Source organism: Eupeodes corollae, chromosome 3 (assembly GCF_945859685.1).
Source record: "Eupeodes corollae chromosome 3, idEupCoro1.1, whole genome shotgun sequence".
NCBI lineage: Eukaryota > Metazoa > Arthropoda > Insecta > Diptera > Syrphidae > Eupeodes > Eupeodes corollae.
Genome location: NC_079149.1, coordinates 105,220,276 through 105,246,328, shown reverse-complemented (window position 1 = coordinate 105,246,328; position 26,053 = coordinate 105,220,276). Strand labels below are relative to the sequence as shown.

At 34.4% G+C, this 26,053-nt stretch overlaps 1 protein-coding gene across 1 annotated transcript in view; it reads left to right on the top strand.

The window, feature by feature from the left end:
• Nucleotides 1-404: 404 nt before the first annotated feature.
• The window catches only part of LOC129952292 (probable G-protein coupled receptor CG31760), a 165,433-nt gene continuing 139,784 nt past the window's right edge, over nt 405-26,053 (top strand). Inside the window, exon 1 of the mRNA XM_056064806.1 lies at nt 405-1,222. The gene's annotated coding sequence lies outside the window, so the exon portion shown is untranslated. The remainder of the gene's footprint in view (nt 1,223-26,053) is intronic.

The window sequence follows — 26,053 nt, the reverse complement described above, 5'->3', positions numbered from 1 at the left end:
ATTTCATTGATAAGACGACGAAAAAGTATCCCCTTCAGTCTGAACTCGCCTTGTCAAGGATTCAACTCAAAAATAAAATAAAAAACAAAACACAAAAGCTTTATGAACCATAGACAAATTAATCAAGCAAAGCTCTTCATATATACATAGGTATAGAATTAAAGGCTTCATCAAGGAACTACAGGTGTGTTTTGTATTCTGCTATCAGTGAAAGTCCTTATTCAACTCACACTATCTCTCTCTTTTTCTCTTTATGCAAAAAAGAGCGAATTCACCATACAGTGAGTCCTTAAAACAACTTATCAAGGATATAGGACTATGAGCCTAAGGTTAGGTACTCTCAGCTGAAAATTGCTGCTTTTATCTTTGTTCGCTTACGACACCATAAGCCAGTTCTCATCGGACTTTTATCATCGTTGGTTGTACCGTGTCTCAAAAACCGAAAAACAATAACAAAAAAATAGAATAGTAAAAACTCCAAACGCGCGGGAGTATCTATCCTTTCATCATCCAGGATTCTCTGATTATATTTTAAGAAAGTACATAGAGCAAACTGTGTGGTGCTCGTGTAGTCTACAACAGGAGGTGTTACGAAGGACATTTCATTGAAGTAATTTCGTGTGTCTCTGTTATCTATATGATGGGAAGCTCAAAAAAGATAACCGAATATAGTGTAGTATAATAAAAAAAAATAAAATAATCATAATAAGGACGAAAAATAAAATTCATCCTTCCTACGCAATTTTTTGTAATGTTTTTTATGTATTTTTAAAAAAAAATACCGATATTCGTTCTTTTTTTTGTCGACTTATTTGTTGTGGTGTATATTTGCTGATTTTGCGACTTTTCTCTGTTTGCATAGCCATCACATATAAACATAGAAACGTACATAAGAAAAATAATCAAATTTTCCGTTTGTGATAATTGAAAAATGTGCGTTGTATCCTTGAACGAATAATAAAAGACATTTATTTATGTTTTATTTTCCTTTTTTTTTCTTTATGTGATGTGCTTTTATTTTTGTTGAATGAAAAAAAATACTTTGTTGTCTGCCAGCTTCACCGTCACTTTCACCGCGCCGCCTGAGAGAAAAGACGACGAGAAATCCAATATATAATTCAGTGCGAGTCTTATTTTTGGAATAATCTCTACAAAAAAAAAAGTATCATCGTCATCACAGTGTCATCAAAAAAGGACTGAAAAGGATTATGATTTAAGAAGAGTAAGTTTTTTTTTGTATTATTTTGAGTTCTCGTCTTTTCGATTGTATTTGAATTTTTTGTTACGCAACTAAAAATTGAGTGTGTGTGTGTTCTTTAAGGACTCGGATTTGTATCCTTTTTTTTCAGATGTGTTTTCTGTATTTGATTCGAAAATATTTTATTTAGATAGAAAAGAATGTAGGTGGAAAAATTAACTTACATAATAGGTTAGGCGTTGTGTATATACGCAAAAACGTGCCCCAAGGACACTCATCCTGCACATACAGACACTAAACACACACACACACCTCTACATACATACATATGTATAGAAATATATATACAGACACATTTTATCAGCTTTGCCAGTTCTGGCCTTTTGCCTGTTCTTTGTTGTGTGTTTCAGTTTGAATAGATACTCATGTAACGATGCAAAATATACCTCTGTATATCCTTGCATATCTAAATATGTATGTAGGTTTATCTTCTTCTAGTTTATTTATGCATGTATAAGTTTGTGTGTTGATTATTGATAAATCCACAGGTGAATGTCCAAAAGGGTTTTCTATTAATATATACCTAAGCTTTATATCTATATCATTTACAAATGTGTCATGATAAGGGGGGGGCATGGAAAAAGGATATTATATCTAAATCTATATATGGGTTTCATTATTGGAATGTGCGGGTCTAACGTCTAAGTCTAAGTAGGTACATGTACATAAAGAGACCTGAATTGTATCCTTTTAAGGATTATGCGTGTGTTTTTTTTTATTTTGAACTAATTGATTAAATAAATTATTATGTTCAGTCTCTGAATGTGGATAAGCTCATGTGTGCCCTAAAGGGATTTTCCAGGCGGGAATTTAACAATATAATGAATGTAGGAACATATATATCCTTGACATTCTCGTGAACCTAATGATTCCTATGAGGATTATTATTCCTGATTGGAGTTGATTTCAGTTGAAGTTGGATATGTTCTCTCGTTCTAAATCATTATTTTACGTGTATGTCTGATGTGTACTTGTTCGATATGTTTTGTTTTACTATTTATTTTTAAAGCTTTTTTTGTAGATATATGTACATATATATGTACATACATATGTACATATGTAGTATCAAAATAAGATTTTGAATTTTTCATTTTATTTTTATTGAGATGGATTTTTTATATGTTTTTTCTATGTATCAGGAAGCCATTATGTTTTATCACAATTATTATAGCTCGAAGGCATCTTTTAATGATGGTAGTTATTTTTTTTCTCGCAAATACATTTTAAATGAAAGAGAGCTTAGGCCTCAGGACGTGTTCTTTTGTTTGTTTTTTTTTATTAAACGTTTTTTTTCGATACGTTGATACTATTGGAAAAAAAATGAAAAATATTTTAATGAGACGATATGAGAATCATTTGTCTTTATATGCATGTGTATGTTCATATCTATGAAGAAATACTACTATAAAATATAGGCATTGGAACTTATTATTGCCCTTTGGCTATTATTCTTCCTTTTGATAACCCTTTTGTTGCCAATATAAAATTTTTGCCGTAAATTACTATATTGCCAGGGCTATCACCTATTCATCTTTTATATGTTTATATATATTGTATATATATATATATAATATATATATACATCCAATTTTGAAATGGGAAATTCTGGCAGTTTTTATTGCTACAGTAAGATCTTTCAGATAGGTTTCCATATACACACATAGTTAATATCAAGGGAAACAAATAAAACAATTTCAATTTAATGTGATTTTGTTTTCTTTCAAAAAAAGTTTTGTTTTTCATGTCATAAAAGATTTTTGGTTTTATTTCATTTTTTTTTTAGGTTTATGTTTTGGTTATAGAATAAAAATATTTTTTGGAATCGAATATGGAAGTTGTGATTGTTTGTAATTTGTTTACAATGTTGGTCTGATTAATAATCTTAGTTTCTGAACTCGAGTGCCAAGGGCCGATTGTAAGATGTCAGAAAATCAGAAAAACCGCGAAAAATCCCGCTTTTTTGATCATTAGTGTTTTTAACACTGAAGTAGATTTTACGATTTTAAAGCAAAAAAGAGGCTGGCATGCGATCCAGACTGATAACTTCCCATCCCGTCTGTCGATTTGTCTTGCTTAAAAGTTTTTCTATGTACTCGTATCAATTTTTTACCAAATTTGAGTACTATTTTTTGTACTGGACTATTGGATTTTTATATAAAAATTAATGAATATCAAAAACAATATTTTCTGTGAAATAATATAAACTTGAAGCCAATATTTTTAATTTTTGAAAAGCTATTTGAGCCGAAAGTAAATTTTCACCAAGTTTGAGTATTGTTTTTTTTTTTAGAGTTTTATTTTTTGTAAAAAAACGGTCAATTCGAATTTTTAAAAATTTTACAAAATGTTGAAAACAATATTTCTTATAAGAAAAAATTAGTTTGAAGCCAATATTTACAATTTTTGAAGGGATATTTGAGTAGAAAATTAATTTTTACCAACTTTAATACATTTTTTGTTTAGGTTTTTATTTTTTGTAAAAAAACTGTGAATTCGATTTTTCTCAAAATTTTATCAGATGTCAAAAACATTATTCTTCGTTGTACAAAATTGTTTTAGAGATGAAATCTTATTTCAGTCGTAAAATTTTGGATGTGACAAATTTTTTTCAGTTTTATTGATTTTGTTCAAAAAATATATTTCTTTGATATCACGTTACAATATATGGTATAAAATTTAATTCAAGTCTCTAGCGTTTTTGGTTCATAAGATATTTAGGGTTAACCAAAATGTTCACCTTTTTTTCAAACTGCTATGGTAAAAAAAACACCCACGCAATTTTCTTAAGAGTCCTTTCTGCATCTTTCTGCTTTATTATCTGTATAACAAAATTTACTTGAAATCTTTATCTCTTCTGGTTCTTGAGCTATGAAAGACGAAAAAAACGCACGCACAGATATCTTTCTAAAAATCTTTTATTTCGACTCTAGGAACCTTGAAACGACGAGATATGTCAAAGTTTTCAATTTGACAAATCGGACCCATTACAATAACTTCCTATAGGAAGTTAATAAAATTACCAACAATATTTTGCATTGATGAAATAGTTAAATTTCAAAATCTACTTTTGTATACGAGATTTTTAGAAGAGAACCAATTTTTACCAATTTAAGTTGTTCTTATTTCTTACACAAACAAATAAAAATTGGATGAATGAATCTAATTTAAAGTCAATATCTTCTATTTTTCAAGAGATTTTGAGAAACGAACATTAATTTTTACCATATTTCCGTACTATTTTTTGTAGATTTAACTTTTTTATGAAAAAGCGGACTGTGTTGGTTTTAAAAACTGAATGTCGAAAACAATTGTTTCTGTGATATAAAATAAGTTTGAAAATAATTTTTGACAAGACATTTGAGTCAAAAGTTAATTTGTACCAAGTTTAAGTATTGTTTTTTTTTAGGTTCTTATTTTTTGTAAAAAACTGTCAATTCCCTTTTTCTCAAAATTTTTCTTTTTCTCAAAATTTTACTGAATGTTTAAGAAAGTTTTAAGTTAAGTTAAGTTATGATAGCTTGTATAAAGCTAAATAAAATGAAAAAAAAATTTTATAAGATTAAATTAGTTTAAAAATTAAATCTCACTTTTTTGAAAAGATATTTGATTCGAAAATCAATTTTTACCAACTTTTATTAATTTGTCTAGCTTTTTTATAAAAAAAAACTTTAAATTCGATTTTTATCAAAATGTTACCAAATATCAAAAACGTTATTTCTCGTTGCATACAATTATTTATAGATAAAATCATGTTGTTTATTTTTTGTAAGTTTTTTTGATTTATTAAAAAACCATTTATTTGAATTTTTTTCCAAAAATATATTTATTTTGAATCACGTTACAATACATTCAAGTCGCTGGCGTTATGGATTCGTTAGATGTCTTGAGTTAGCCAAAATTTTCACCAGTTTTTTAAACTGATAGGTAAAAAAATACACCCACTCATTTCTTTTTCAGTCTTTTCTGCATTATTAGCTGTATAACAACATTTACTTGAAGTCAAAGTAACTGGTTCTTGAGCTATAAACGACGAATAAAACTTCGCTATCGTACAGACGTACGCATAGACATATCTTTAAAAATGATTTATTTAGACTCTAGGGACCTTGAATCGTTGAAAAATGTCAACATTTTCAATTCGTCAAATCGGACCGATTACAATTACAATAACTTCCTAGGTTATGTTAGGTTGGAGTGGCTGTCCAGATGTCATTGACGCACGTAGACCTCAAGGATCCACGGCTTGGCTGTCCGAGAAGATTCGTATATTCTTGCAAGATATGTATAACGTTTTCTTTGAGCCAAGATAGTGCTTCTTTAATCGCCATTACTTCTGCCTGGAATACACTATATTGATTGAGAATTCTGTATGATAGACTGAGATTCAGTTACGCCGAATAGATACCACTTGCAACTCCGTAATCTGTCTTTGAAATGTCTGTATAGAAGTGTACCGCATCGTCTTCCAGGGGTCTCTCTTCTTCCCAGGAGGGTCTTGAAGGGATAGACACATGGAAGCTTTTACTGAATACTATTTTTGGAGTGGTATAGTCTAAGCGATCTGGGATAGATCTGAAATTGTCTAGAATAGTAGTATGTCCAGTATTGTTACTGTTCCATTGAGAGGTTGCTCTAAGCCTCACACATGAGTTAACTGCCATCATTTTGGAGAAGATGTCAAGAGGTGTTAGGTTTAAAAGCACTTATAGTGCTGCGGTTGGTGTTAAGCGAAGTGCACCTGTGATGCTCATACCTGCTGACCGCTGGACTTTAATGAGCTTATTTAGATTTACCATCTTGTCCAGTGTTGTCCACCATACGACAACTCTATAAATGAGTATCGTTCTGATTACCGAAGTGTATAGCCAGTGGGTTATTTTTGGGGAGAAGCACCATTTTGATCCTATGGCCTTTAAACAAGTAAAAAGCGTTACAGTAGCCTTTTTTACTCCTTCATCAATATTTGCCTTCCAATATACTCTCTTATGGAATATACGTGATTTTGGTATCGATGAATCTCTTCTTTTTTGGGTTAGAAATTACTTTTCGGACCGTTCAATTCAAGTAGTATCGAACGGATTCAAATCTAAAACGCTGCGTTTCCCCAGGGATTTTTTTTTTGTCTCTGATAATTTTCCTTATTTTTATAAATAATCTTTTTTCTGAAACTTCTAACCCTCTAAATTGAAACTTGAGTACAATTCCCATATTTTGACAGGTGCTCCTATACCCTACTTGAGTTTTGAGTTTTGGACGTACTGTAAAGTACAGAAATTCATTCTTTAGTCGCACTACACAAATGTGGAATGCTTTACCAGACTCAATGTTTCCCAATCATTACAATGTGCAGACATTCAAAACCAATGTGCATCGGTATCTCCTTTCCAATCCTACCCGCCTTTCCTGATTGCTCGCACTGTGTATAATCATTATAAGGGTATCCATATTCTTTTACAGCTTCGGTCTCTGATAGCTAAATCTTTTCCACATGTCCCTCTTTGACTATTTAGAAGGTGGGCGCTTCTTCAATTAATCTGTCTAGTTTAATCCCAACCTCCTTCTTTGCAAATCTTTTTTCATGAATCCCTTAGAAGCATTTTTCTATGACCACTTCTAATAGGGTCAAACAAAGGCAAGCTTTCCTTGATGCTTCATACAATTGTTTGCACAACTGTACTCATATAAGCATGATGTAAGCCTTTGTACTTTTTCTAGTGATTTCCTATAGCTATGATACTGATTAGTTGGTTCTTTTGTGCAACGCAATCGCACCATTATGTTCGTAGTTAATGAAGAGCTCCACTTTACCATCCTCATCATCATCATAGATGTTACATCCGCATCTATACTGGTGAATATTTGATTTACAACCGCCATGATATTTACCTGGAACTGGAAATTTCTCTTTTATTCATAAGGGCTTTTGTGTAATTCCCGAGAGTAAGAGTGACGCTTATCTCATGCTCGTCAAAGGCTTTACGTTTGTTGAGTAGAGTTTGATTACCTAGAATATTTAACCTAGTGCTCTGAAATATTGATTAATTCATCATAGTGATGAAATGAAAAGGTTTGATGCGTTTTGGAAAAAGGAATATTCTTGGTAATGATGGAGGCATAGGCAATTTCTTTTTTGTTTAATCCCATTAATAGAAAGAGGTAGTACAAATGTTTTTGTAAATGTCAAATGCTCCTGGGAATAAATTATAGGGAATTATTTCTCCGAACTTATATTTTATGATTACATGTCATTTATGTCTAAATGATGACGAAATAGAGGACATAAACACCTTGATGGAAAAACGTGGAGAGTGCTTTTCCTTTGTGTACTAAGATTTGGACTTACTTCATCTGATTCTAGCGAGGATTTTTTTTTGTATTATATTGAGGTGAATACTTTTCTTAGGATCACGTAAGGCTTAGGGCAGATTAATCACTTTTCTATTAAACTGTAATTTTGACTGCTATGCCATAATCGAATTGTTTTTTATTCAGAAACATACATAACAAAAATTAAGGTGTTATTATATAGTTCTCGGCTAAACTTGATTAATTAAAAATCCCTTGCAATAGAGATTGAAATATATGTAGATAGAAATTCAGCAACAATAAATGTCAAAAGTTTAACTCAAAAAAAGAGTGTATTTGTGATAATAAAGTTGTTGACTCATGTGAATCCCTTTAAACTCATATGATTTTCAAGTCCGATACATCATATTTTTACCCGAGGTGTTTATCATATATTATGTCGTCTTTTCAAATATTAATGATTTCAGCACGATTGACCTAATTTTTGATAGTTAATTGACTGCTGTGTTTCAAATTAGTGAGGTTTTTTCTATTTGAATTATTATAATTAAGTTGCACGATATTTAAATTACACTGATAGATTATATTAAGTTTTTTTTTCAAAACTAGCCTTTAAATTTTTATATCACATCAAGTTTTTAAAATATACTTCTTTTTAAATGCAAAAGTATATTTAAAAAGGGGTCTTAGGACTAAGTTAAGACTCGAAATACCTCTTAACAAGAAAATGATGATTTTCAAAAGTACAATACTTTTTCTTCTAAATAAAATTTAAATAATTAGTTATGTTATGAGTCTTTATTTAACTCTATAAGAAGCTTTGAAAAAACCTAAAATTTAATACTTTCATAATTTTGAAAAATTCAAAAATACGTTTTTGGAGTTAATTTTTGTGCTGATTACGAAAATATAAATAATTTGGGTGGCTCAAAAGCCAGTTGAGGACTTAGGCCTAGTGACTAACAATTTTCAACCATTCCTGTGTGCGATGTAGAAGGAGTCTACTAATCCGAACGGTTAATTTAAGAAAGCAATTTTTATGACAAGGATTACTCTTGAAAGATTTGTCAATTCCTTGCAAGAGGTAGTACCCGTGAAAAAAACTTTAAGTGGCCGAGGCAGTGATTGCGCCTATGATCTCTGGCATGAGAGTCCAGTGCACTAAGCATCACGCTGATTTCAAATACAAACTTACACTTAATTTGCTTAGTTCTTAAAAATACCCGATTTTTTAACATTACTTTTATATTTTTTAATATAATTCAAAAGTTTGGCATAATAGAATCGTTTAGACAACGATTCGTTGCAAAAGCAGACTTACTTTCGAACATTTTTTGATTTTTCTGTTGGAAACCGTTTTAGCATAAAGAAAAGTGAATTCTAACAGCTTATGAAGATTTTTGAAACAATCTATGAACTAAATATGAATATTTGAACTGAATATTGAAGAAAAAGACTTTAGATTGAGAAACCAGTACGAATTTTATTGAAAAATCCTACTTTATGAATTAAGGTAGAATCGAAAAGCGTTATATATTAAAAATAGCAATATCTAAAAGACCTTAGGGTGTAGAGTAAATTTGAAGTCGGATTTGAATTATGACAATCAAATCACATTAAAAAATATTTTTTTTTAAATTTTATGTATAATAAGCACACACTTAAGGGGATATTACAATTCTTATTATGCAGAGACACAGTGTGAGTATTAGGAAAAAGAGAAAAGGTTTGAAAGGTAAAGTCAGTGCACATTGGTTTAAATTTCTGAATATTGCAATGACTGGGAAAAACAGAGTGTGGTAAGACATTCCACATTCTCGTAGTACGGCTACGGAACGAATCTGTGTATTTGTCTGTACGGCCGAAGGTGGACTCAAGGGTATACTGATGGGCATTCTTAGAAGTGCGAGTATTACGGCTAAACTGTTTAAGGAGAGGAATGCAGCTGGTTATTTTACTTTCACTAGAGCACAGACAGTTTAAGTAAAAAAGTGTCAGACAAGAAACCTTACGACGATGTTCAAGCAAAGTAAATCAACTTATGATGATATTATCAACTGTTAATTTAAATGCTCTAGGATTAATACTATTCAAGATGCTTAAGTAAGTTTCAGGAGCACCACCCCATAGATAGGAGTCAAGCTTTGGACTGTTTATAAGTCTTGAAGATAACCTTAGGAAACTCAAATCGCGTATGTGATCGTTCCACAAAAGGTGATACACATACCGAGAATATCGAGATGTTCAGTCTCCTTGATGCAAGTGCCTTCCAAGGATAATGGCGAGGGGGGTATATATCACTTTAACGATACAAGACAGCATTAGGTTTTCGAACCATTTAATTCCACTTGGTTTTTTTAATCCCCATTAAAAAATGCTGTTTAGGTCGGAATTTAATGAGCTTATCGTATTTTGTCGTTCCACATTCAAAGAAAAATGAGATAATTCTCAAAAATTCGGAAAATGAATATAAAAAGCTGATAGTACAATCGTCAGCGAAAGAATGTATTGGATTAGAAGTTGCAGGCAGGAGATCATTAATACAAAAGAAAAAAAGGGTTGGAGATAGAACAGAGCCCTGGGACACACCAGCATTCATTTTGAGGTTTTCAAACTTGAATCCATCCAATATCACTTGTATTGACCGATCCGAAAGGTAATTACTAATCCAATGAAGCCGGGATTAATGAAAACCGTAAGCACGCATTTTCGATAAGAGAGAGCCTGAGGCCAAACCCTATCAAAAGCTTTTGAAATGTCAAGTTCAATAATCTTAATTTGGCTTTATGGCAATGGAAACTTTCTTCTTTGGCCCTAATAATATCTTAAGAGCTCGCATCGAATGATGTATTTTCTTTAGGTTTGATGCTTTTTACCCTGTCGCGATAGAAGTTCTCATTTCCAGGAGAATTTAACTTGTGATCATATCAGCACAGGTGTCAACTTCACTATCTGGGAAGCATAGTATCCAGTTAGAGATCTTGAACTAATTATTGAGATCGTCCCAGTTGGCCTTCTAGTATTGCCAAATGGTTCTCTTAGAAGTTCTTTCTTTGGTGATAACTTTCTTGCACTACTCTCTGCCAATTATTCTCATTCGGCCGATTCCGCCAATAATCTTTTCTTGATCTCCATAATCTGTTGGATTCAATTCTCCAACAAAATCTTATTTGGATACAGATAAAACTCGTTTTCCAAAATGTGATAACTCGAACTTTGTGACAAATGAATACTCATGTTTTTTTGAAAATAACGAAAAGACTCATTCAGATTGACTTGAACACTGTTCTGCACTATTGGTACACGTTTTGCTTCTGATTAAATTTTCCTCTGACGGGTAGTTTTCATGTCCACAACTGAGTCTGGGTTTTCGATTTTTTTTAAGATTCGATTAAGATACCGTCGTTCGAGAGGGCGCATTATTTCATCCAAATCTTTCGCAACGTCTCATCGACACAACATTGGAATAATAACTAGCCTTAAGCTAAGAACAGATTTGTATTAATAATATTACTAGACTAGTCAGCGCTTTGACAATAGCTTCCAATAACCTGACAATAGCCAAATACCTTTTAAACAAAAGTTGGCTCTTCAGGCACGGTTGGCATATGTTATTCGAAAGACTAACTTACTAAAACTAGAAATGTCAAAATGTTTATTTATACCGATTATATAATAGCATTCTATGGGATAGTAAAATAAAAGTATTTTTAGGAAAAGTCACCTCTCAATGGAAAAGTAGCAATACTGGACATACTACTATTCTCGACATCCCAGATCGCTTAGACTATACCACTCCAAAAATGGTATTCGGTAAAAGCTTCCATGTGTCCATCCCTTAAAGATCCTTCAGAAGAGAGACCCCTGGAAGACGATGCGGTACACTTCTGTACAGACGGTTCAAAGACAGATTACGGTTTTGGAAGTGGTATCTATTCAGAAGTAATGGCGATCAAAGAAGCACTATTCTGGGTCAAAGAAAACGTTATATCTTGCAAGGATATACGAATCTTCTCGGACAGCCAAGCCGCTCTTAAATCTTTCGCGTCTGTCTTCACAAACTCTCAAACAGTCCACGATTGTCGATCATCTCTGAATGAGATGACGGAACAGTTAAATATTCACCTCATTTGGGTGCCGGGCCATAGAGACATTCCGGGAAATTGCGAAGCCGATGAGGTCGCCGAAAAAGGAACACTTCTGCCTAATGTTCATAACATAGGAACACCACTTGCTGCATGCAAATATCTTCTCAAGCAATATGCTCTAGAATCAACAAATGCTGTATGGTCACAGAGTACCACCTGTCTAGCAACCAAACAAATATGGCCAAGCCTAGACTTAAATCGGTCAAAAGGCTTGATATCCCTGAGCAGACAAAGCATAAGCTCTACAATTGGAGTAATAACGGGACACTGCCTCATAGAAAGACATACATTTTTGCATTCTTTTACATTGTATTGCTGTCATATTATGCTTTTAAAAAAAATTTTAGGGATTTAAAGTTGAAATAATCAATTCCTTAAACAAAATTTAACAAAGAATACAAAAGAATGCAATGAATTTAAAAGAATGCAAAGAATTCAAAAGAATGCATACAATGAATGAATTCCCAAAGATTGCATTCAATTGATTGATGTAAAATGAAGGGGACAAAAAAATGATTTCAATCTTTTTGCTACAAGTGAATGGAGATTGCATAATTTAATGTCAATGAATGCAATCTCATTTTTGAATTCATCAATGATTGCATTAAAAAAGATTGCAACTCTGGATAGATTTTTAGAGTACTAATCGAATTCGAGCTTCTAAGAGAAAGAAACAAGGACCTCGAAAACCATGTTGAAATTTGAAAAAATCGTTTGTCTCTATGCTTAAGTTGAAAACATAAAATGACAATATGTAGTATAAGAAAAATTCAAGTCTTATTCAATAAACAAATAATTATTTCATTTCTAACAAAAGCAATATTTTTCCTTTTTAACAACCAACAACTCACTCAACATAATTAAACCATGGATATTATTTGAATTTTCAGTAAAAAGTCGATTTTTTATGCAAAAAGCCTGCATTCAATTAAAGTTAAACATTCAAGCGATATAATTAAATATCCAACCATAAAAACCGAACCCTCGAGAATTTCGTTATACAAAATAAAACATCATTAAATTAAGGTTGATAAGGTGCACAATCATACCTGTCTTAAAAATGCTCAAACGCATAGAATTATCTTCTTCTATATTAAAACAAACAAAAACTCACCCAGTTTGTTAAAAAATTTAAAAACTCAAAACAAGAAATTAGTTGGAAATTTAATTAGTTAATTAAAATTAATTTGACTAATGGGTGTTAAATTATTATTACCAACGATTATAATGTTGAAAATATTATGATTAAAAACTCTCATAACGAAACGGTGTGATGTAAGGTATAATTCATTTTTTATATCATTCTAATCTCTGGGGTGATTCAATTTTTGAAATATTGAGCTCCGCTCAGACTTAAGGCATATTATAATAATGACTTATTTCCAATTAATCATTGTTTTTGTTATAAAGTTTATCCAAATCATCAAACAGACAGGCAGCACACATTAATCACTTAAAAATATGCAAACATCACATCGAATCGTTCGTATATCCTGATGATGAAATCGAAAAAAATGAGTGATGAATTTTGATTCATTAAAATGTATTTTGAATTCATCGCTGACTTCCTTTGTTTTTTTTTTGTTGATAATTTGTGTATACGTAATAAATATAAAATTTATATCATTTATATCTCCTTGGGAATATTTTTTATATAAATACCCTCAACTCATCGTTTGTGTGTAGAGGAAAAGTTTTCCTTTCAGAATAAAAATAAAATAAAAATTCAAATCCCTGAATTTAATTCTCAAATTGTGATTTTTATTTTAGTTTACTGAAGTGAAAGCATCATTAAATATATTAAGGGAGCCAAGCACTCACAAAAAAAATGGAAAGAACCATAATAGTTTCACCCAAATCCCATAAGAACAGAACCTCCCCTAACCCAAAGGCTATTGTTCACATATTAATAGATTGTATACCAGTGGCAGATCAATAGAAAATCATTAATAAGCCTAAAGTTGGGGCCAGTGGATAACATCAGGGGCGCCTATTACGATGTGTTACATATTCTATACAGAAAGGAATAAGCACATTATTTGAAACTGACTTTTGCTTGGATTTTTTGAACGGTAACTCAACTTCACTTAAGCTACAATCTTTAACAGAAAGATGATTAATTTACACCTTTTTTCATTAATTAACTTTCTCCAATGGATTTAAAAATATCAAGACGGATTAAAGCAAAATAGTTCGCAGTCAGTTAAAATATTTAAATTATGAATATCTGGTAGTGAATTAATGAGAAATAGACGAAAAGACAAGCATGTTCCAACCGAATTGACCACTTCAAGATTAGTCGACGCTTTAGAAGCAGTCTCTTAGATGTCCGAAACAGAAGAGGCACCGACATAGACCTTGCCCGTGACCACCACTTAATGATAGCTACCCTTAGATTGCGTACAGCTACAGTTAAAAGATCCAAAGGAATAACTCGAGCCCCCAAATTCAACAATGTTTGCATTTCAGGTGCTGACAGAATAGTCAGTGGGAGAGAAGGAAGCAACAACACCTGGCTTTCAGAAGAATCTTGGCCAAGTATCAAGGAACGCAAACAGTTAGGGGCTCGAATAACTGCTGCACAAGGGGAAAAAATAAATGAGTTGGAATTCTCTTACTACGTGAAAAAGAGAGAGGTTCACCGCAGTGGCGCCGTGACAAGCGTAACTACATCAACGCATTAGTGCAAGAAGCAGAAGATGCTGCCAACAATGAGCTGACCGGTGCACACAGCTCAAAGCAACACCTGTTGAAAGAAGTAGACGGTACTGTGATAAGTTCGGTGGATGAGCAAGTAAGAAGGTGGAAAAAAACACTTTTCCTCGGTTTTAAACAAAGTGTTCGCAAACAACCAACGTGCAGCCGATGCCTTCTGAAGCGCCTGAACAAACTAATTCCTGAATCTGTACCGCACCTCTCAGTAAAGATGAGATCGTTGTCGCAGTTAAAGCACTTAAGAACAACAAAGCGGTATTACTTGATGGAATTCCAGCAGAGCTTTTACAAGCAGCACCAACGTGATAAAGCGAACTGCTTCATCCGTTCACAAAAGAAGCCTGGACCATCGAAAGCTTAAACGATGGGTGGAAGAAGGGAATTATCGTCAAGCCCCAAAAAAAAGACATCTAACAAAGTGCGAAAACTGGAGAGGAATTTGCGTTCTACCTACCGTTGCAAAAATAGAATTGATCATATCAACACCCTGCGAATATCGATCTACACTACACCTGATAATCATTGACTTCGAGAAGGTCTTTTATAGCGTTAACAGGGAGTACACTTGGTTAGCTTCGCGAAGGAGAGACATTCCAGAAAAACTAATTGCTATTATTAAAGCAACATATGATGGACCCAAATGTCACGTTCTGCACGATGGTAGATTGTCAGATGATTTTGAAATCCGTAGCGGAGTCAGACAGGGCTGTATTCTGTCGCCGATATTGTTTCTATTCGTGATAAGCGATGTACTGCGTGCAGCTTTGTCAGGTAGTGGAGGGATATAAAGTACTTTGACATCCTTGGATTATGCGGACGATGTTTGCTAACTCTCTCATAGGATCATGGATCTCCATCAAATGACAACAGGTGTGGAGAAAGAAGCAGAAGCCGTGGGGCTGAAAAGTAATTCCGGTGAGACAAAAATGATCAGCATCGAAACCCGACCATCCTGTCAAATAAATATTTTTTCGCAACCTGTGGAAGAAGTGAAGTGGAAGTATCGTTTCTATTAAAGGCTGAACCGAACAAGACGTCATCTGCCGGAATAACTCTATCAGCTTAAAAACAAATCTACGACTGTTTCTCATAAATATCGAATCTATTCTTCTTTATGGGTGCAGCACTTGGAAGGTTACTTCAGCCAAAACAAGAAGGCTGCAAAAATTCGTGAATAGATGTCTTTGTAACATCCTAAGGATTTTCTGTCCAAACCACATATCAAATGAGGACCTTCCGCTCACATAAGAAGGAAGAAAGCTGGACGACCGAGAAGTACATGGCGCAGGATAATCTTAGCGGCGGAATCAGCCACAAACATAAGTTTCACCAACCGTATAAAGACTCTCTTAAAATTTACAAGCAAGCCCTGTCATAACCCAAAAGACAAGGCTGGAGAGAATACTATCAATCAATTGAAGACATAAAGGACTCCGCAAGGCTCAGCAAAGTTTTATCGAAGGAACATTGTAATAATTCATTTCTAAAAAAGCCTAATGGAACCTGGACAGCTTCTCCAGCCGAATCTCTTGAGCTACTGATGAAGACGCACTTTCCGGGTTGCGAGAGTGATAGCCCGAACCGCTTGAAACCACAGAGCTAAACGTAGCTCATGTGGAGCACGTCAATTCCGTTATAACCAGAGAAAATATTTTGTGGGCCATCAATATTTTTTCTCCATATAAATCCTCAAAATGCTTCAAAAGGTGCATGATGTGGCAGCTCCATGGCTGGAACAAATTTTCAAAGGATGTCTCCTTCTCAAACATGTGCCCATGTGTCGTGGAGACAGATCAAAGTAGTTTTTTTCCCGAAAGTGGGTAGGCGAGGTCACGAATCCGCGAAGTATTTCAGACCAATAAGCTTAACATCTTTTGTGCTTAAAACCTTCGAGCGCATTCTTGATTACCATATTAGAGAAATCCTAGTTGGACGACCTCTCGAAAGCTCTTAGCATGCTTATCTTAGGGGCAAATCTACGGTAACTGCCCTCCATGAGGTAGTCCGTACTGTAGAACAAACAATCCATTATAAAGAATTTACTCTTGCCACCTTCCTAGACGTAGAAGATGCTTTTAACAACGTCCTTACCGAATTCATAGAGGAATCGCTCGTTAAGTTCGGTGTAGAAGACTTCATTCGAGAATGGATTATTTCCATGCTCACTTGTACGAAGATTCGAGCCACTCTAGGCAATACAATCGCTACAAAACACGTGAGTAGTCAGGAAAGTACACCTCTGTGATTAGTGAAATCACAGAGCCAGCTTTGAAGAAAGTTAGCAGCTGGGCCACGAGTTTTACCAAAGTAAAACTGAACTGTTGCTCCTTACCACTAAAACTAAAGTACCGCCCTTCACGCTTCTTCAACTCAACGGTCAAATCCTATCATTGTCTTCCAGTGCAAAATATTTGGGAGTTATACTCGACCCTAAACTAAACGGGAAACTAAATATTGAAGTACGGGTTAAGAAGGCCTGTGTTGCATTCTACGCCTGCAGCAAAATTTTTGGCAAAAAGTGGGGACTTTAGTCGAAGATGATTTTATGGACGTACGCAGCTGTAGTACGTCCAATATTAACATATGATTCGATTGTGTGGTGGCCTGCTCCTAGCAAGGCCTATAATATTGATAAGCTAAAGAAGGTTCAGAGAACAGCTTGCGTGGGCACCACAGGAGCAATGCGTACTTGCCCAACGGACGCCTTAAACGTTATTTTGGATCTTCTACCAATCGACCTTTTTATTAAATACATAGTTTCCTGCAGCGCTATTAGGCTGAAGGAATCAAACAGCTGGTTGTCAAAACCTTATGGTCACAGCAACACAACGAAATTGATTCTCTCAGATATTATCTCGTTTGACACTGACTACTGCACTCCTACTTTGAGCCTTAGTAAGGGTTTTAAATTTATTTTCCCATCCAGAGAAGATTGGGAGGATGACATCGTGTCGATAGGTTTCTACACAACCATCTTTACTGACAGCTCAAAGATGGAGTGTGAAGTTGATTCTGGGATCTTTACTGAGTCCCTAAATGTAGCCAAATCTTTTAGGCTTCCTGACTTTGCTAGAGTTTTTCAGGCTGAACTGCTGGCAATAAGAGAGGCATGTAAGATACTTAAACAAAGCTCAAACCAAAACCTAAATGCAGCTATCTTTACAGACAGTCAGGTAGCTGTCAAAGCCATTAACTCGGCCATATCCTCATCCAATTTGGTCCAGCAATGTCGCGATGAGCTTTCGAGCCTGAATATCAACCTCGGTGTCACCCTGATCTGGGTTCTGGGCCATAGTGGTATCGTGGGAAATGAACGGGCTGACGAGCTAGCCAGGCAAGGATCGATCCTTCATAGCTCACTTGCGAAAATGGTTAACATTCCTCTTGGTGCTATGAAGGGTGCAATCTTTTGTATCTACCAAACTGAATCAAACCGAAGGTGGAGCAATTTACCCAACTGCATTATATCTAGGAAGATATGGCCCACCTATAATAAAAAACGTACAAACGATCTTCTATGCAGGCCAAGGCAAGGCATAGCCAGGATTGTTGCGGTTTGTACCGGACATTGGCCTATAGGAGTTCATTCAGAGAAGTTGGGTATCTCTTATAACACCTTTTGCCGTAGTTGAAGTGACCAAAGAGAAAGTGAAACCATAATCCATTTCCTCTGCAATTTTGCTTTGGCAAACACCAGAATGAAATGCTTTGGAAAAGCATTCTTTCAAGAACTCGATGAGCTATCTGAGACAAAGATTAGAGACCTAATCTTTTTTCTCAATGTGACAAAATGGCTCTAACATAATCGCTATAAAGTTTCTCTATAAATCTGTTCCTTTCAATCAAAGGTCAAACGAGTTTTTGGTATCAAAACGGCGCACTACAGCGCTAATTGGATCTCATGCTAGGTTGCCTTGAGATCGCCATTTCTACCTACCTACCTACCTTACCATTCAAGTACATTTTTAGTTTAATTCCTCGCAAGAGCTAAGAAAGGCTTAAACTTTAATTATCCAACATACGCAATAATTGTACTCAGATCTCTGGTAGAACAGCCATAGATACCCATTAACTATCACCACACTAGTCCAACCCTTCTGCTATACCATAGTAATTTCAAGAAACTTTCAGTTAAGCAAATTTAGAAATTTTGAAGAACCTAATGGGATATTTCCTTCCCCCCAGTCTCATACTATGGCAGATAATTAATTCATTAGTTGGGTAATACTTTTGACTTTGTTCATTTACTTTTCTTTCTAAACGATGTCATGAAGATGAAGGTATATTAATTAACCATCTTTTACCTTAAATTTTCAATGCTAAGCCGAGCCGCCTTAAACTACGACGACGACCACAAGACTATAAAATAAAAACAAACAAACAAACACCCCCAAAAGAAGAAACATGTTGGCGTTGGGCCTATTATTATTTTGATCCTCTTTTTCCAGGATATTATTAATCCGGCCTCGCTTACACTTCTCATTCTCATCATTATCTACCATTTTATGTAACTAGATATAGTCATAGGGTGTTGTTTGTATTGTATAGGTGGTATAGGGTAAGACATAAAATTGACAGAGAAACGAAAAAAAAAAAATGGAAAAAGGAAAAAGGAAAAACATTGTTAAATAACCACCCATATTCTCTGATGATGATTTTGAGGATGCGGCAAATGGCCAAAAAGGAAACAATTTTCATATTAACTTTTTTACTTGGAGGAGGATCTTATACCTACACATACATATACATATATTATACTCGTAAGTGTTTTTGTGGATAGATGTGAAATTTTATATGTATTTGTGGGTGGGTTGCATGCTCTTAGTTGGGGTTTTACTTGAAAAAGGTGGTTGTTATGGACACTATAACATTTGCATATACTCGTATGCGATAAAAGTTGGACAACGACGACGATCAGTTGTTCTTTTCTTTTTGATGCCACACACCGCACAGAGTGTCCTTTTCGAAATTTAATTAAGCATCGTCATCGTTGTCGTTGTCCTTAAACAAAAATATCCTTACACAAAATGTTATGTCCTTTTTTTTTGCTACCACTAAAAGGGTCCATTGGTCGAGGGTTTTTGTATTTATATGATTTTGTTTTGTATAAAGAACAAAGAAAGACAAAAAAAATAGAAATCAAAATAGAAAAAAGCAAGAAAACATAAAACAAGCTGTGTTAATGAAATAAAATGTAAAGTCCAGCTCGGAAAAGGGCTGGTGTTTGAAAATAAAGTTGGAAAAACTTTCACCCAGAGCCTTGATACTAAATTATAAAAATATAATAAAGGCTCAACTAATTCCATATACCCCTTGTATCTATAAAGAAAAGATTGATACTTTTTGTTCAACGAATCTGGTAAAATATAAAAGAAGGGGGCAGGGGCTATAAAAATAATAAAATAACGAACGTTCTTCAAAGTTTTCTATTTCTATTTTTTCTGTGTCTATCTATTTTGAAAATTAGTTTTGTTTTCATTACCTTGGTGCTCTCGTTATTGATATGAAAATTGATTTTGTTTTCCAATACGGCATCATCAACATCAGCATCAGTAGCAGCAGCAGTAAGAGTAGCGAGTAAAAGCAGCAGGAGGAGCCGTGTAGCCTTTAGCCTTGAGGTGATGCGGGAAGAAAATCTGTATATAATAAAACTCAACAATTTAATAATGAAAATATAATTGTAAAATTTAATAAGGAAAATTGAGAAAGGAACACAATACACACAATAATAATAAAATAATAATGTAAAAAATATATATGTATATAGAATTAAAGGTGAATCTCTGTGGAAGAAGAAGTTTTACCTTATTTTTCGTCTGGAGCAGAAAATTAAGTTTAAGAAAAGTTGAAATATTAAGTAGGTGGAGTGGTAAAGTTTTGATTCGAAATGTCTGCTGCAATTGAAACCTCCATGGTATTGGAGGTGGTTTTTGGCTTTTAAAGAGGTACCTAAAAAGGTACTTATGGAATAGCTAAGGAAGATACTTTGTACTGTTTTAATCAATGATGGTTTGTTTGAAGTAAGCATTTTAAGAAAACTATAGGGAATGAAAACAGTTTGAACTGGATTTAGAAGTAAAAAGGAAGAAGAAATTCTTGGAAATACAAAAATAATTGATTTTGGAAAAAAACTTTCGATTCAACCAATGAAAAGAAATAAAATAAAAATTAAAAAATAAATGGTATTTGAAACTTTCAAAAATTAAATTTTAAAAACGTTTTATTTTGATTTTTTGAAACTAATACTTACTTTACTTTACGAAATACTTATACAAAATATACGGTTTGTTTGCAAGATAGTTTGGTTCGATTTGTATAAGCTTTATCTAATGTATAAAATTCTCCCGTCACAGTGTTGGTTGCAATGCTCCTCCGAAATGGGTTAACCAATTCCAGAAATTTTCAATATACATTCGGAAGGTCTGAGAATTGGTTTTTATTAATTTTTTATATTCCTAAAAGTTATTATTTAATAAATATTGCTCTACAAAAATGGTAGCTCACAATTTCTAGAACAAATTTTACTTTATTAAACAAGGTGTTTATTAATGTGTCCCGTCGATGTATGAGATAAAGAAAACGTAAAAAACAACTGAAAAAACATGTTATCTTGGGGGTAGTACCCGGCTTTTAAGATTTTTAAATTTCATGTTTTTTACATACTTTAACCGTTTAAATAAAACTATAAAACAAATTAAGTTTTAAACGTATTTAATTATTAATATTATTCAAACAAATCACATAAAACCAAAATAAGCAAGAAATAATTTTTAATTAATGACATAATCTTAGAATTTAAACTTATTTTTGTGTTCAAAATTTGGCATTTCTGCCCGAGATTTCAACTTGTTTTTAATAAAGCCATCTCTAGAAGTAGGATCTGTTACACTCTATGATGCCTCTGTTACCAGTTTAACACATCTTTCCACAGATTGGGTAAGACAGGGAAATTCAACAATTTCCAAGGTCTTATCTTTTGCCATAATGTGTAGGTCTTCAAAAAAAATATGTCCAAGAACCGGGGGTGATGTAACCTGACATTTGTTCCACAAAATAATTTCGGTATAATCTTAACCAAAGAAGTTTATCTTTGGTGGTTTCTATATCCTGCGTTTGTTGATATTTTCAGCTTCTCTTACTTACTTACTTACTTAAGGTGGCGCTACAGTCTGGGGCGGACCTGGGCCTCAACCAACAAGCGTCTCCAGCCAGCTCGGTCCCTAGCTAGCTGTCTCCAGTTTTACACGCCAAGTTGGTTGAGGTCCTCTCCCACCTGGGGGTGCGCCACCTGAGTCACGGTCTTCCTCTACTACGCCGTCCCTCGGGATTGGATTCGAAGACCTTCCGGGCTGGAGCGTTGATGTCCATCCGCTCTACATGACCTAGCCGTCTAAGCCGTTGGACTTTAATTCTGCTAACTAGGTCAGTGTCGCTGTACAGCCCGTACAGTTCGTCGTTATATCTTCTCCTCCATTCTCCATCTATGCGTACGGGACCAAAAATCACCCGAAGATTTTTTCTCTCGAAGCATCCTAACACGCTCTCATTTTTCTTTGACAGTATCCAGGCCTCAGAGCCATAAATGAGAACCGGGATAATGAGTGTCTTATAGATGGTGATTTTACATGCTCGAGAGAGGACTTTACTTCTCAATTGCCTTCTAAGTCCAAAGAAGCAGCGATTTGCAAGAGTTATTCTTCGTTTGATTTCAGCGCTGGTGTTGTTGTCTGCATTAACAGCGGTGCCTAGGTAGACAAAGTCCTTAACTACCTCAAAGTTATAGCTGTCCATGGTGACGTTTTGTCCAAGACGTCGTTGTTCAGTGTCCTTTTTTGATGACAGCATATACTTGGTCTTGCCCTCATTGACCACTAAACCCATCTTCTTCGCTTACGACGCAATGCTCAAAAACGCTCCACTGATCCGAGTAATTGGATCGACCTTTGGCAGATTGTGCCTCTAGTGTTGACGGTTGAGTTTTGCACAATTCTTTCCAGAACGATGTTGAAGAAGTCGCATGACAGTACATCGCCTTGTCTAAAACATTTTTTGACATCAAATGCATCGGTAAGATCTTTTCCGACCTTGATAGAGCAGCGTGCATTCTCCATCGTCATTCTGCACAAAAGGATAAGTTCGACAGGGATGCCAAAACTAGACATTGCTCGGTAGAGCTCTTCCCTATAAATGCTGTCATACGCGGCTTTTAAATCGATAAAGAGATGGTGAGTATCAATTTGAAGCTCCTGGGTTTTTTCCAAGATCTGCCGTAGTGTGAATATTTGGTCGATAGTGGACTTTCCTGGTCTGACGCCACACTGATAAGGACCAATCAGGTTGTTTAAGAATGGCTTCAGACGTTCACATAATACGACAGAGAGGATCTTATACGCAATGTTAAGGAGACTGATGCCTCTGTAGTTGGCGCAGTTTAGAGGGTCTCCTTTCTTATGTATCGGGCACACTATGCTAAGATTCCACTCATCGGGCATGCTTTCTTCAGACCATATTTTGCAGATGAGTTGGTGCATGCTCCCCTTTAAAGATATCGCCTACTGCTTTAAATAGTTCGGCAGCGATGCCGTCAGCTCCAGCAGCTTTGTTTGACTTAAGTTTAGATATAGCTATCTTCACTTCGTCAAGGAAGTCTTTACAGGCTTCGGTTCGTGGCTGGTACCCTTGGGAGGTTAATTATACCTTTTGGTAAAATTTACGAACCTCATTCCTGTTGTTACATCCCTCTATCTCCTCGATCGCGCGGCTCTCATGTTCTCTTTTTTCCATCAAAGAAGCCGGTGTTCCACTCTCCTCTTCTGCTCGTAGAGATCGCGAGCAGCTCTAGTCCTTTTGTGCAGCGCCGTTTTGTATGCCTCTTGTTTCGCTGCGTGTGCTTGCCGGCATTCGTCGTCAAACCAGGGGTTTTACTGTGGTGGCCGTGTGAAACCTAGCACTTCAGAGGCGGCATCTCTGATGGCTGCAAAGCAATGTTGCCACTGGTTTTCAATGCTTAATGCAGGAAGCATAGGACTCCTTAAGAGGTTATTAGAGACTCCATCGGACATGGCAGTCTCTTGCGATTGTAGCCGTCTAACGTCGAATTTTCTCACAGTACTTCCTTGTTTTGGCTTGGATCGGGATATCCGTAGCCATACCTTGGCTACAACGAGGTAGTAGTCCGAGTCAATATTGGCCTCTCGGAATGTTCGGTAATCCTGGATACTGAAGAAGTATTATGCCACCAAAGATGTCTTCTCTTCCTAGCTTGGCATTCAAATCTCCTAAGACAATTTTAATGTCATAGCCAGGGCACTGCTCATATGTCTTGTCCAAGAGCTCAAAGAATGTCTTTGGTGTCTTCATCTTTCTCCTCTGTTGGGGTATGCGTGCATCCCTTAGTTCAGAAAAAGAATAATAACCGAGAAGATATATGTTGTGATCGGTAACGGATTTCGACTATAAAAAGATCTTCCAAAGCTTGTTTTGGGTATTTCTTAGGCTACAGAGGTCTCTGTTGTACCAAGGGGGAGAAGAGGTGAAATCTTTTTTGCGAGAGAGTGGTACTAATTCTTCAATACAGTATGAGAAAATCGAATAAAACTAGTTTTTTAAGAAATCTACTGTTGAGGGAGTGGAGGGAACTTAATTCATAGTTGGTTGAGCTAAGATAATATTTGAGTTTGGAGAAATCAGCCGTACGAAAATCATAACAGTAATTCTCCATTACAAAAAAGGATTCAGGAGAGGATGATAGTGATACAAAATTGAGAGAAGGAGAGGGCTTGCGGAGACAACACAGTTATCGCAATCAGATGAGAAGATGAGATCAAGGTGTCTCCAAGCAACTGGTCTACTATATCATAATAATTGCAAGTTTGATAACTATTTCGAATACCATTCATTCTAGACTTAACTCCTTGGTACTTAGAAAGCAATTTAGGAACATCTGCATAAAAATTTCATCAATATAAGTTTCACTGTTTTAAAAAAAAATCACACAAAATGTTTTCACCTTTAAAATACAAATCCAAATTAAGAGTTATTTATTGATTTAATAATTTTAGGAAGCCATTATTTTTTAATTCTTAGAAAATTTAAATATAGAAAACAAACATATATATAGGAAAGTATTACCTAAAATAACTTTACTTCATATTCCTATCTTATCTTATTCAAGTTGAAATTCCACTAAATATACTTTATTGTCAAATAAAATTCTCTCTTTTGCATTATTTCTGTTGTCCTTATGTTATGCATCTATAAAAGAATGGTCCTTCAAACACAATATGTTTTCTGTAATAACCTTATTCACATATGAACATACATATGTACACTGTAAGGAAAGTACTTATAGACGTACATCATTTTTAATGATGGCAAATTCAAGTTAATGTATTATTTTCAAAAGCATAGTTATCTAAAACACATTTACACTACACCTACACTATAGGTACCATCATATCTACAACTTATTTCCTCTATTCCTTCTACATCATAAAAGTTTTTGTTTTTTTTTTTTTTTTTATTTTTGATAAAAATATAAAGTCAAACTTATATGAATTTATATATAGGTTTATGTGTATGTATATATGTATATAGGAAAGTATTCAACATCCAGAGGGCATTTTTAGGACGTTGAGCTTTGTAAAATGTAAACCAACTTAAGGGTAAATGACAGTGTATAAAAGAAAATTACTGTGTCCTTTGAAAAATTCCTTAATCCCAAAAGTATACTCGTCAGGTTGAACTTTGCTATTAAGAAGGAATTTACCATGGATACCCGTAGGGTGATGATAGTAAATAATGAGTTTACCAGGAGTGTAAGATTTATAATCAAGACATATACAAATAATTTATTTTAGGGACGGGCTTAAAAACTGTATTTTTAAAGTTTAAACAAACAAAACATAAGAAAAGGATTAAAATTTAAAAAAAAAAAAAAACCGATGACTTTGATTTCAAAAAAGGACACATTTATTTAAATTTGTGTATTTCAAGGAAAAATGATAACTGCTTTACGTTTTCTCCCCATCCAGGGAATTACGCCCCAAAGGATCTAAAAGAATGCAATCTTTTGGGAACGCAATCTTAAACAAAATAATTCAATCAATTCATTGGCCTAACTCTAAGTCTGAGATTTTAAATTTTTAAATTCAGGATTAATTAGAAATCAATAAGATTATAAGCAAAGCAATTCTTCTAAAAATTATTCATTATTTTGATTTATTCGTGATCTTTTTTTAAAGAATGCAAACAAATAAATAGAATGAAAAATTCAAATAATACAAACGAATTCATGAATTCTCAACAAAAGAATGCAATCGTTTGATGCTGTAAAAGTGGAGGATTTATGTTTTTCTTAAAACTTGCTTTTTGATATTTAACATCTTCATATGAATCCGCTCCTGATATTGATTATAATGAAGTCTTTTTTAGTATGGAAGAAGACACAACGACACGAAACATTTGCTTGGTTAGTCAGGTTCCAGGATGTTGAATGTTTTCTTATTAGGTAGCCATTGATGGTTCATGTTGTCAAAGTTACCAAATGATATCCCATCAGTAATGTCTTTATGCTCTTCGCACTTGTTCCGACAATCTCTTCCTCCACCGGTCGCCGCACCACCCG